This window comes from Bubalus kerabau, chromosome X (genome assembly GCF_029407905.1).
Source record: "Bubalus kerabau isolate K-KA32 ecotype Philippines breed swamp buffalo chromosome X, PCC_UOA_SB_1v2, whole genome shotgun sequence".
NCBI classification, from domain to species: Eukaryota; Metazoa; Chordata; class Mammalia; order Artiodactyla; family Bovidae; genus Bubalus; species Bubalus kerabau.
The window spans coordinates 106,902,382-106,914,311 of NC_073647.1; the positions used below are offsets into that span (position 1 = coordinate 106,902,382).

The following is an 11,930-nucleotide window of genomic DNA, read 5'->3' on the forward strand; positions in this document are numbered from 1 at the left end:
TCTGATGGCAAATAGCCCAAGGGAGCATTTTTGAACGATGAGACATTTTCTACGTTTTTATTGTGGTACCATTTACACCACGGTATACATTTGTCAAAAATCTACAAACGGTAATATGTTAAAGTGTTGGCTTTTATTGTATATAAATTATACCTCAATACTTTTTTTAAAGGAAAAGGAAATTTTAAGTATTGGTTATTGTATCCATCTAGACCATGAGCTCAAAAACATAAAAATCGTATTTTGGAATTCTTCTGAGACCTGGCCAACTTCCAGGATTCCCCATGACACCTTTATACCCTTATGACAGGACACAGAAACTTGGTCTAAACCATGTTGACAATTCCCTGTCCTTCACCTCAAGTCCAAATTCTTGCTGAGTCTGTCCATTTTACTTCATAAACGTCTAATGTGTCTACATTTTCCCATGTCCACCACATCTGCTCTAGTCCAAAGCCTCCCTCCATTTAATTGTCAACCCCCTTCTCACAGGTCTCTCATATCCACTCAGGGTGTCTTGTTTCCCTCTTCCCGCCCTCTCCCTCCCTCTCTTACAGTTGCAAAACTGTCTATGACTTTGTAGATAAAGGCTACTCTCGTATACAAAGACTTGAAGGCATGGTCTAGCCTCTGCCCACTTTGCTACCGACATTGAAAGGAGACCTTCCTTTTCTTATCTCTCTTATCAGGCTTCCTTCACACCCTCCATTTCCTAAGCTTCTCTACTTAGATTGCCCCCAATTTCTGTAGCCTCCTTCAAGCTAGGCTTCACTTTCAGATATACAACTTAGGTTTCGAGAAGGCAAAACAACCAAAGATCAAATTGTCGACATCCATTAGATCATGGGGGAAGCAAGGGAATTCCAGAAAAACATCTAATTCTGTGTCATTGACTATGCTAAGACCTCTGACTGCGTGGCTCACAACAAACTACAGACAATTCTTAAACAGAGGGCAGTACCAGACTACTCGACCTGTCTCCTGAGAAACCAGTATGTGGGTCAAGAAGCAACCGTTAGAACCAGAGTTGGAACAAATGACTGTTTCATAATTGGGGAAGGAGTACGACAAGGCTGTATACTGTCATGCTGCTTATTTAACCTATATGCAGAGTACAGCCCACAAAATGCTGGACTGGATGACTCACAAGCTGGAATCAAGATTGCCGGGAGAAATATTGACAAGCTCAGATACACAGATGATACCAATCTAACGGCAGAAAGTGAAGAGCAACTAAAGAACCTTTTGATAAGGTTCAACACAGGAGAGTGAAAAAACTGGCTTAAAATACAACTATTAAAACACTAAGATCATGGCAACTGGTCCTATCACTTCATGGCAAATAGAAGGGGGGTAAGTGGAAGCAGTCCATCCTAAGGGAGATCAGTCCTGGGTGTTCATTGGAAGGGCTGATGTTGAAGCTGAAACTCCAATACTTTGGCCACCTGAGGCGAAGAGCTGACTCATTTGAAAAGACCCTGATGCTGGGAAAGATTGAGGGCAGGAGGAGAGGGCGACAACAGAGGATCAGATGGTTGGATGGCATCACTGACTCAATGGACATGAGTTTGGGTGAACTCCGGGAGTTGGTGATGGACAGGGAGGCCTGGCGTGCTGGGGTTCATGGGGTCACAAAGAGTCAGACATGACTGAGCGACTGAACTGCACTGAAGAGGAAGCAGTGACAGATTTCATTTTCTTGGGCTCCAAAATCACCGCAGATGGTGATTGCAGCCATGAAATTAAGACACTTGCTCCTTGGAAGGAAAGTTATGACAAACCAAGCTTGCATGCATTCTCAGGCACTTCAGTAGTGTCCGGCTCTTTATGACCCCATGGACCGAAGCCCACCAGGCTCCTCTGTCCAGGGGATTCTCCAGACAAGAATACTGTAACCGGTTGCCATGCCCTCCTCCAGGGGATCTTCCTAACCCAGGGATTGAACCCATATCTCCTAAGTGTGCTGCATTACAGACAGATTCTTTACTGCTGAGCCCCCGGAGAAGCCCATGACAAATCTAGACAACATATTAAAAAGCAGAGACATCACTTTGCTGACAAAGGTCTGTAGAGTCAAAACTATGGTTTTTCCAGTAGTGATGTACAGATGTGTGAGTTGGATCATTAAGACGGCTGAGTGCCAAAGAACTGAAGCTTTTGAATTGTGGTGCTAGAGATGAGCCTTGAGAACCCCTTGGACAGCAAGGAGAACAAACCCACCAATCCTAAAGGAAATGAACTCTGAATATTCACTGGAAGGACTGATGCTGAAGCTGCAATACTTTGGCCACCTGATGCGAATAACTGACTCATTGGAAAAGATCCTGATGCAAAAAGATTGAAGGCAGGAGGAGAAGGGGGCGACAGAGGGTGAGATGATTAGATAGCATCACCAATGCAATGGACATTAATTTGATCAAACTCAGGGAGATAGTGTAGGTCAGAGGAGCCTGGCGTGCTGCAGGCCATGGGTAGTAAATAGTTGGACACGACTGAGCGACTGAACAACAACTACCACCTCCACCTTACCTTTCAGCTTCCCTAAGGTGCCACCGCCCCACTCTCAGCAGGACTAAGAAGCTTTCTGTGTCTGTCAGTGGTAAAGGCTGAGACTTATGTCTTCACACACTCAGTGCCCCCTGCTTAGGGCTGATGGTGGGTCCTTACAATGCTCATCACTCCCTCCCAGAGCTCAGACCAGGGAGCCTTCTCACAACAGGAATGGAGCACCCTACCCTGGTACAGAAATGGGAGTTGGAGCTGTTTACCACCTCTCAATGTGTTTTCTTCCTTTACATTCATTTGCACATTTCTTCTTGAGTCACCGAATCCAACTCTGCTCATCCCCACCTGGTTACTGTAACAAGCTGCACCTGCATCTATGTCAGGGCGAGTGCATGTATCCCCTGCACTATGTATTTTCTTTCTCTCCCTTCAGAATCTCTAGACTCCCAGACACCACCCTCAAAAGGGGCAGTGATGCAGGGGAGGTTGTGACTCTCATCCATAGCCTGGGTCAAAGCACGACTGTATTATATATAACCTCTTTCATACTTAGAATGAGCCTTATATTCTATCTTTCCTCCTGCTTCTTGGCCACCCTGCTCACCGTTTTGCTTTGCTTTTCCCTTAGGTCTATTCCCTGTGTTTCTCCTTTGCACTTCTTTTCTGTTTATGTGTCTGTCTGGTCCACCAGTGTGATATTCCCATCATCCACCTCACATCACTGGTCTTGTTATTTCAAGCATTGCAGATACGTCCTGAAACATGCTAGTAATCAATGTGTGTGTACTCAATGAAGGAATATTTTTAATGACTGACAGGAAAAGCATCTCCTCCATGTAGGAGTCAGTATATAGGTGTCATATTTGTAGCACCATACATAAAGCCTTGTGTCTTGTTCCAGACAGTGTAGGGGTGTGACTCTGTCTTGGTGCCCTGGTGCCCTTGCATGTCCTTACTTAGGCTACGTAGGCAAGGCTAAACTGCAGGCTGACTTGAATCTTGGCAGAGAACCTCCTGATTGCTCTTGCAGCAAGAAGAGATAAGCAGCCTGATGAAGAGATGCTATGAGGCAATTTCTCACCTACCTCCTTATCCAGCTGGAGGTGACAGAAAATTGTTACTCATCCAAATCTGGTTTAAGTTGAACATAGGATGGTCTCCCTAGCCCCAGCTGAGATACAGGTGTGGACTACAGAGCTGCTCAGTGCCATAGGGCCCAACTGAGGGCTCCTTCCTGGCAGAGACCCACCACCTGTAGTGCCTGTTACTGAGGCCTTCCAGTTCAGTGTCAAACCGCAGGACTAGGGACAAGGCAACTGACACCAGGGTCGTATTGCTTCTGCACTGTCTGTAAGTTAGAATCTGAATCCGTTCGGGTTCATTGTCTCCTTACTGGCCAAGCCCGTAGAAGGTGACAAGCCACACTAACAACTGCAGTGGTGCCCTGAGGCCCTGTAGCGCCTGTGCTGTGACTTAGGGACTGGCTGCCTGACTACATGACAGAGTCTGGTGTTGAGTTGTGTGATGTTGTGTGACCAGAATGCTGGCTTATTTTCTTTGTCACCACACACAGCAAGGAGCACAGTTTTCACTATATACTATGACTTAGGGTGGCTTTGTCAGTCTTCATTAACAAACCAAACTTAGAATGGATGCCATGTCTGATAGCAGTTATTGAATCTGCTACTGAATCAATACATTTATTTAGACAAAATATGTTTCTGAAGTCCAATTCATTTTAAAAGTTAACCTTATAGTCTACTTGAAATTCAAAATCTGTATCACTTGTGAGAGAACTGTTAATTGTAAAGGTAAATGTTTAAATGAAAAAATGGGAGTAGAATAAGCCAAATCCATTTGCAATGTAATGCCTACTTCACGTTATCTTGTTTATTCTTCATAACAAATATTTAGTGTAAAATTGTAATTTCCATTTCAGAAATGGGGAAACAGATCCAAAGGATGTAAATACCTTTCTCACCTTCACAAAGTATGTGTCAGAGCCAGTACTGATACTCTAAGTTATGTCACCTGCTGTGCTTAGTCGCTCAGTCGTGTCTGACTCTTTGCGACCCCATGGACTGTAGTCCGTCAGGCACCTCTATCCATGGGGATTCTTCAGGCAAGTATACTGGAGTGGGTTGCCGTGGCCTCCTCCAGGGGATCTTCCCAACACAGGGATCAAACCCAGGTCTCCAGCACTGCAGGCGGATTCTTTACTGTCTGAGCCACCAGGGAAGCCCAGTTATGTCACGTCATGGCCAATAAGGAGACAGAGCAGATAAAACTCAAGTCATTTTGTCTCAGGAAGTTCTCCTCATTCCTTTCCCTTTTCTTCTAGCTAGGATCTAATCTTGTCAGGCAGCTCCATGACCTAGGGGCTCTTTCACACAATTTTTGTTCAGATGGGATACTCTAATTTAAGTCTCATGGTAGATTTGAACCTCCCATTTTCAGTCCTTTAGGACCTGGATTTTCATACCTCTGTAAGGGCACGGCAGCTGCTATTTATAATCCCATTATTCGCTAAGCAGAGTAAAGTCTTAATAGGTCCTTTGTTGCAGAAATATATTTTTTTGGTGCATTAGGATGCAGATGGGGGCTCAGAGATGTAAGCATTTTGTTCTTATGTTAGTCATAAGGATGTAAGGGAGGAATCAGACAGCTGGAGGACTTCCCTGTAGCTCAAACGGTAAAGAATCTGCAGGAGACCAGGGTTCGATCCCTGGGCTGGGAAGATCCTCTGGAGAAGGGAATGGCAATCCACTCCAGTATTCTTGCCTGGAGAGTTCCATGGACAGAGAAGCCTGGCAGGCTACAGTTCATGCGGTCGCAAAGAGCCGGACACAACTGAGTGATTCAGACACACACACACACACACACACACACACACACACACAACTGGAGGGCTTCTGAGATCTGGTGACTATCAAGCCAATGGAGGACGTCATGGAGAAGAAAAGATGTTTGTGGCTGCTCTCCCTGCACCCAAAAAACCTTGGAAGGCAAGTCAGAAATGTGTGAAAGATATGCTGTGCCATTTGCCATGGAATCTGACAGCAGTTCTTTTCCTGTCTCCCTACAACCTTTAACAATGGCTTTGGCATTCCATTTCTCTGTAGGACAGTACGAACATATTACGTTTTTAAAAATGTTTCTCTGTCAATGATTTCATCAGGGACACCGTATGAGATTTGGGTGGCATGTTTTGTAAACCCATTTATTCAAGAGAAGACCAAAGGCTTTTATGAATTTTTTATGTATGGGTATATATATGTATGTATATGCATTAACATGTAGACTACATCTAAAGAATATGTTATGACCCAATTTTTTTAACCCTAGAAGTGCAAGGGTGGTTGACATGTATAAGGTTACCAATGCAATTCACCACATTAACAGAAAAATGGACGGAATACAATTCTATGATCATCATAATTGATGCAGTATAAGTGTTTGATGAAAATTAATCTATATTCAAGACAGCAAACTAGGAGTAGAATGGAACTTACTCTGATAAAGTGTATCTACAAAAAAGCAATGTAAACAGGTTGAAATGGAGAAGATTTTTCATTTCCTATTCGGATAAATGCCAATTAGCACCTACTTTAGTCAAGAATATTCTGGCCAGGTTTGTTCAATGCTGCAAAATGAGGAAAGGCTTAAGGTTTAAGCCAGTAGAAACTGTTGATATTCAAATGTAATAGTATATTTTGAAAAGCAAAAATAATCTAGATCTAAATTTGTGGAATTAATATGCATATTTAGAGGAATTGTAGGACAGAAAATCTATATGCAGACATTCTCTCTCTACATACATCCTCAACTAGACAATAAAAATCACAAACCATCAATTTTCAATAACATTAAATACCCAGGGATAAATTTAACAAAAAATGTGCAAGTAGAATACGAAACTTTATTGACAGAACTTTAACTGTCAAATACACAACGTAAGAACAGCATAGATGGTTTCAGTTTATCTTCTTTCAAGCAAATGGCTGCCCTTCACCTATAATATAAACATTAAAAAAGTTACTTAGCAGAACTTTATTTTGATGACAGGAGAGGTATACAAAGTTCACTGCAGTTGTAGTTTTATAAAATGGACTAAAACAGGAACACTAAGGGCGACCTTTGGCTTACCTTCAGTTAATCCTCTCTAGAGACTTTATAGACTTTTCAAGCATATTACCAGTATTTTTAAAAACACACTACTCTTCCTAGTTACACAAGAAAATAAGGACACTGAGTTCAGAACAAATGCAATCAATGGAACCTATCAGAAGGTAGTTTTCAGTAGAAGGCAAAACTGTATACACATTCAGTAAAATAGCTAACAACAAAAAGCACCCTAAGAAAAACAAAATACACAAAAACTGAAACAAAAAATCCCAAAAAAGTATCATTTAAATGCACTGGTTTGAAATAATATTCCGAATATAGGATAGCTAAACAGTTGTTCTCTCTGTTACTGCTTAAGTGAAGTAAATAAAAAGGCCAGTATTACATTTGTTTCTTCTCTACTGTGGAAAAGTGTAGACATTTTCATTTGTTCTAAATGGTTGATATGGTTGTTTTAAGTCGGTTAAACATGTGTCCCCCTTTCTACTTGTGGCCCTCAGGTAATTCTAAACGTTTCTTTTCTCCCTGGAAAGCATTCCAGTTGCTATAATACATTATATGGTGACACTAATTTTAAGCCATTACTATCACTGGCGACATGGTGACATCAAAATGTGAAGCAGAGATAGGTCTGTTTCTCACAGCCACACCAAAAAAAAGGAAAGAAAGAAAAAAAGGGGGGACGAAAAGGGAGAGCAAGAGCGAGTATGAGTGAGAGAGAAAAGCAAGTAGGAAGAAAGAAAGAAAATCTGGAAAAGCAGATTTTTTTGTTTCTAAATGATAATGGCTTTTGAGAGAAAACTCTGACCAATTTCAAAAGTTCATCCACGGTGATGTTTAGTTATTTAGCTACTGTGGGGTATGTTAAATAATACTTGTTTTTATACCCTACTAGCCATTTCATCAATATTCTGAAAATATTTGAGTTCCAGATTATACCCTGTTTTAATTCTGTAATATACTAACTGTTAGTGTCTTGTTCCTATTTCTAATTATGTGTACTTGGGCTTTGTCCATTTGCTTCACAATTATGTAAACTGAGAGGAATGGACTGGCAGTTTGGGGTTGGCAGATACAAACTATTACATTCAGAATGGATAAACAACAAGGTCCTACTACATAGCACAGGGAACTAATGTCCAATCTGCTGTGATAAATCACAACAGAAAAGAATATTAAAAAATGTGTGTATGTGTATATATATAAAATTTTGTAAACTAGAATATTGTCTTTATTAGTTGAGTTTATTTTCCTCTTCCTAACAATTCATACCTGTCTTTTATTAAGTATCTTTTTCTTTTTCCCTTAGGTTTATTCTGTTGCTCTTTTTCTTTGTCAATACCACACATATTTAGGGCTAAGATTTTTCTATGAGAACATTTTAATCATGTTCTGTAGTTACTTGAAAGTAGTCTGAAAGTTTTATTTTTCCTTAATTGTTCTAATGGAATGGAAAAAAAATGTAAAGTGAAAATATTTTGAAGGCTAATACACAGTAAATTCTTCCCTAACTATGAAGTTCCTCCTTTAAAATCAGAACCATGCAATTCATTGTCAGCAATTTGGAAAACACTTATGTGAAAGACACTAAGTTGATTATGTGGGAAGAACTAGAGTTACAATATTTGGCCTTCAAAACTTTTTAAACTCATGTATCAAAGAAGAAAAATAACATACTTGATATGGTTAGAGATGATTATATCATGAGGCACAGATTTTTATTAGTTCTTTAAGAGCGAGAGCGGGGTGTATGGCAAAACCATCATAGTACTGCAAAGTAATGATCCTCCGATTAAAATAAGCAACCTCCCCCCGCAAAAAAAACCAAACATGGGGGCAGGTAGTGTGCTTAGCATATGTATCTTACTCACACCTGCCTTGAATATCACTGACTAAATGCACTCTCTCAACTTGACCAGCCACAGAAACAGGAAACTAGACTATCTTTTGCCATTTTATTATTCAGTCATTTCATGCTTCCCTGGGGAAACGATTTAAAATGCAATTTTTTTTTAAGAGTTAGAGAATTCAGAATTTGAGAGAATTTAACAAACATCAAGCAGAATGTTGGCTCATTTTCTTTTTTAAAAAAATTAATTAATTGATTTTAATTGGAGGCTAATTACAATAGTCTGGTGGTTTTTGCCATACATTGACATAAATCAGCCACGGGTGTACATGTGTCCCCCGTCAGAAAATGAAATCTCAATCCCCCTGTTAGAATTTGACTCAAGATGATATTTTATGATAAATACATCATACAAAACAGAGTATTCTTGTATGCATTCCATCAAAGAGAATCAGAGAATGCAAAAATTAGCATTGAAAAATCAGCATTTTCGTGTATCTGTTCTGAATTCACAACTTACAGGAGTAAAGTTGAGTTTAGAAGTTAAGGGATGTCACAGAATCACACACATTATGCTAAAGCTGGTACCAGAACCTACTTGGCTGCCTAAGCATATTTCAAAGAAACTGATATTTATTACAAATGCATTCCATATTTGCTACAAGCAGAAATTATAAAAGAACCTGAAAATTATTAGCTGTTGCTTAAAGTACTTATACTCAAGAGAAGAAAAGGGTTTCCTAGTTTCATTTTGATATGGCTTTGATCCTGTCTGTTTCTTTATTTGAAAGTCTGTAAGTCAGGCACTCAGGCATCTGGGGTCTGAACTATCTTTCAAAGAATACGTGAACTCTGTTATTAAAATAATAGTAATGTTCCCTCAATATTAGTAAAGATATAATATTCTGAAAAACAGAAACCACATAAATTACTTTCTGAATGGATGACATACCTGCTTCTGGCACTTCAACAGGCTCTGTATATGATGCAAACTCCTCCCTGACATCAGGACCATCTCCACCTTCACCCCCAGTCTTTGCCAAAGCCAATTGCTCGAGAGCAGCTTCCAGGCCAGAATCTTTAAAAAAAAAATGCATCAATTCAGCTGTAAAGCATACAATATAAACAAGGGAATGATGATATTCATTCCCTCGGTGTTATGAATTAAAAGCCTTAGGTTAGTATGCTAAAAATGTGATGAATAAGAACCTCAGGAGCATTATTCCGGGAATGTTTTGCTGGAGAAAAAGGAAAGCAGAATTTTCCGAAAATGTTATTACCATTTTCCTTTTCCAGGGCTGTCCTCGGACAATTTAGTTGCCCGCCTCTCTGTCTTGAAACCAAGGGAAAATTTGAGCGACCACACTAGCCTGCAAACTATACTCGCCTAAGTTTTTTAGGAACTGTCTGAAGTCCTTTTCTAATGTTTCCTTTCCTCCTCTTACTGGTTATGTCTTAAGGCATGATGCACACATACACTTTACCTTCAGAGGCATCCTTCTCCTCCTCTTCATCACGATTCACTGGATCCTCTCCATGTACTTCCTCCTTTCCAGGTGTGATATCCTGAATCTCAGCTGGTGGTTCTCCTTGTTGAGGTTGCTCAACACTGGGCTGCTGGTCCTAGTAGAGTGTGCATGCAAATAAAAACTTTTGTTGTTAATACATCTAATAGCATAAATATACTTAATACATAGATATATCTGATCATAAGCAAACCTAACAACATTTTCCCAACACAATTCTATGTACTTACTTTTAATACAATTACTCTTCCCACAGAGAAGAGTTAGCTCCCATAAGAGTTACCCAGAAAGACTTTGGAAGTTATTTAAATCTATGTTGGGATGGAAGCATGCAGGCTGTTGTTAATAATCAGGAGGAGGGAGTCACTGGGCACATTTCCAGGAAATTTAACAGTATAATCATCCAGGCAACGTCAGACTATAATATATCTGGATCAATGTTCCTTCCTAAGACAAATTCTCACCCTTTATCAGCATGGAAGACCTTTATCACTGCATCTGTACTACTTAACATTATTTTCTCAAAAGTAAACATGTGCTAATAGAAAACATCAAATGGCAAGGTACTCACAACCACAGGTTCATCCAGCTGGGAGGAATCTTAATCTATAGGTCCCAATGTTGATGCCACTTGCCCACTCATATTTCTCCCTGAAAGCAGAATATGGTGATTTAGAAAATGTATTTAAGAGTACAGCTATATTTGATCACTTTTATGACCTATTTTTTTTTACTGTGAGAATACTTTCAAAAGAAAACTCTGGTAAGTATGAGTGTACATGCATTTCAATTACACCAAATACAGTCGCTTGCAAAGCCGTTTGTGTCTTTGCGAAGCTGGCAGAGAAATCACCTGAAGGTACACAAGAAGGCTGAATGTTTGGGAGGACGTTTGATTTTACAACAGAATTCTCCATCATGAAGATATTTAGTGAAATGCTGCTAGGAATTTAAAAACTCAGGACTATTGCTCTTATCACACTCCTATTTACCAGACCTATTTTCCCCAACTCCTTTGGAATTCAGTTGGCACACGAAGAAAGGCTCAGTCTTTACAGCCTGACTATGGCGGTTTTCTCAGTGTCTGGGGCTGAGGTGAGGCTGCATACAGAGCAACCGGTCCACTTCTCTCTCGGCACCTTACCACAAAACCCACGATACAGTCACAACCCCACGGCGGTCCGGTTTCTAGGCCTTTCCTTAATCGCCCACCCCGTCCCCTGCCCAGGTCCCAGTACCGGCCCCACAGTCTGTGTTCGGTCGTCAGTTCCAGGGCCCCAATGAACCAGATATCTCAAATAGTACCCCCAAGTCTCCCCCCACCATCATCCTACCCCCTGCCCTCCTCTGCCCACTGCCCTTCCTCTCCCACCACCAGGGCAAGAACTATGGCGTCGCGACACTTGCGAGGAGAAAGATGACGACCTCGAAGGCCTTCGTCTTCAAAGGCCCCAAATCGCACTGCCCGACCCGCCCGAAACTCGCTGGCTCCCTCTCACACACACGCACGCTTAAACTCCAGACAGGACAGATCTGTGAACCTACCTGCTGAGTCTCAAGTAGTGAGAAAGAACCGGGACTGAATAAACAGACCCGTCTCAGGCCCAACGCTCCTCACAGAACGCTCAGGAAGGTGCATGCGCACCAAGGCGCATGCACAGCAAGAGGTGCGCACGCGCAGACACTGCGCATGCTCTCTGAGTTGGGCCTGGGCAGTGCCCGTTGCGGTTTTCCCGCCACTGAGGTAGACTCCTGGAACCGCAGGGTCTCTGGAGGATGAGAAAGGGGCTTGAAGACTAAATTTTTTTCCTTCCACTGTACTCTTTCGTATGCATCCACAAACTGTGGTGATAGGCAGTCCCAGGTTACCCTTAGTGGAGAATGGGGCTCAGAAAGACAGTCATGACAGAAATAGATATTATGAT

At 41.2% G+C, this 11,930-nt stretch overlaps 1 long non-coding RNA gene across 1 annotated transcript; it reads right to left on the reverse strand.

Annotated features, from left to right (window-relative positions):
- Positions 1-6,404: 6,404 nt before the first annotated feature.
- LOC129639362 (uncharacterized) lies at positions 6,405-11,688 on the reverse strand. The gene is made up of 5 exons (XR_008708359.1): positions 11,551-11,688; positions 10,577-10,656; positions 9,964-10,102; positions 9,432-9,557; positions 6,405-6,517 (listed from the first exon to the last, which is right to left on the reverse strand). It is a non-coding gene; the product is annotated as an uncharacterized LOC129639362 (long non-coding RNA).
- Between the last annotated feature and the right edge of the window lie 242 nt (positions 11,689-11,930).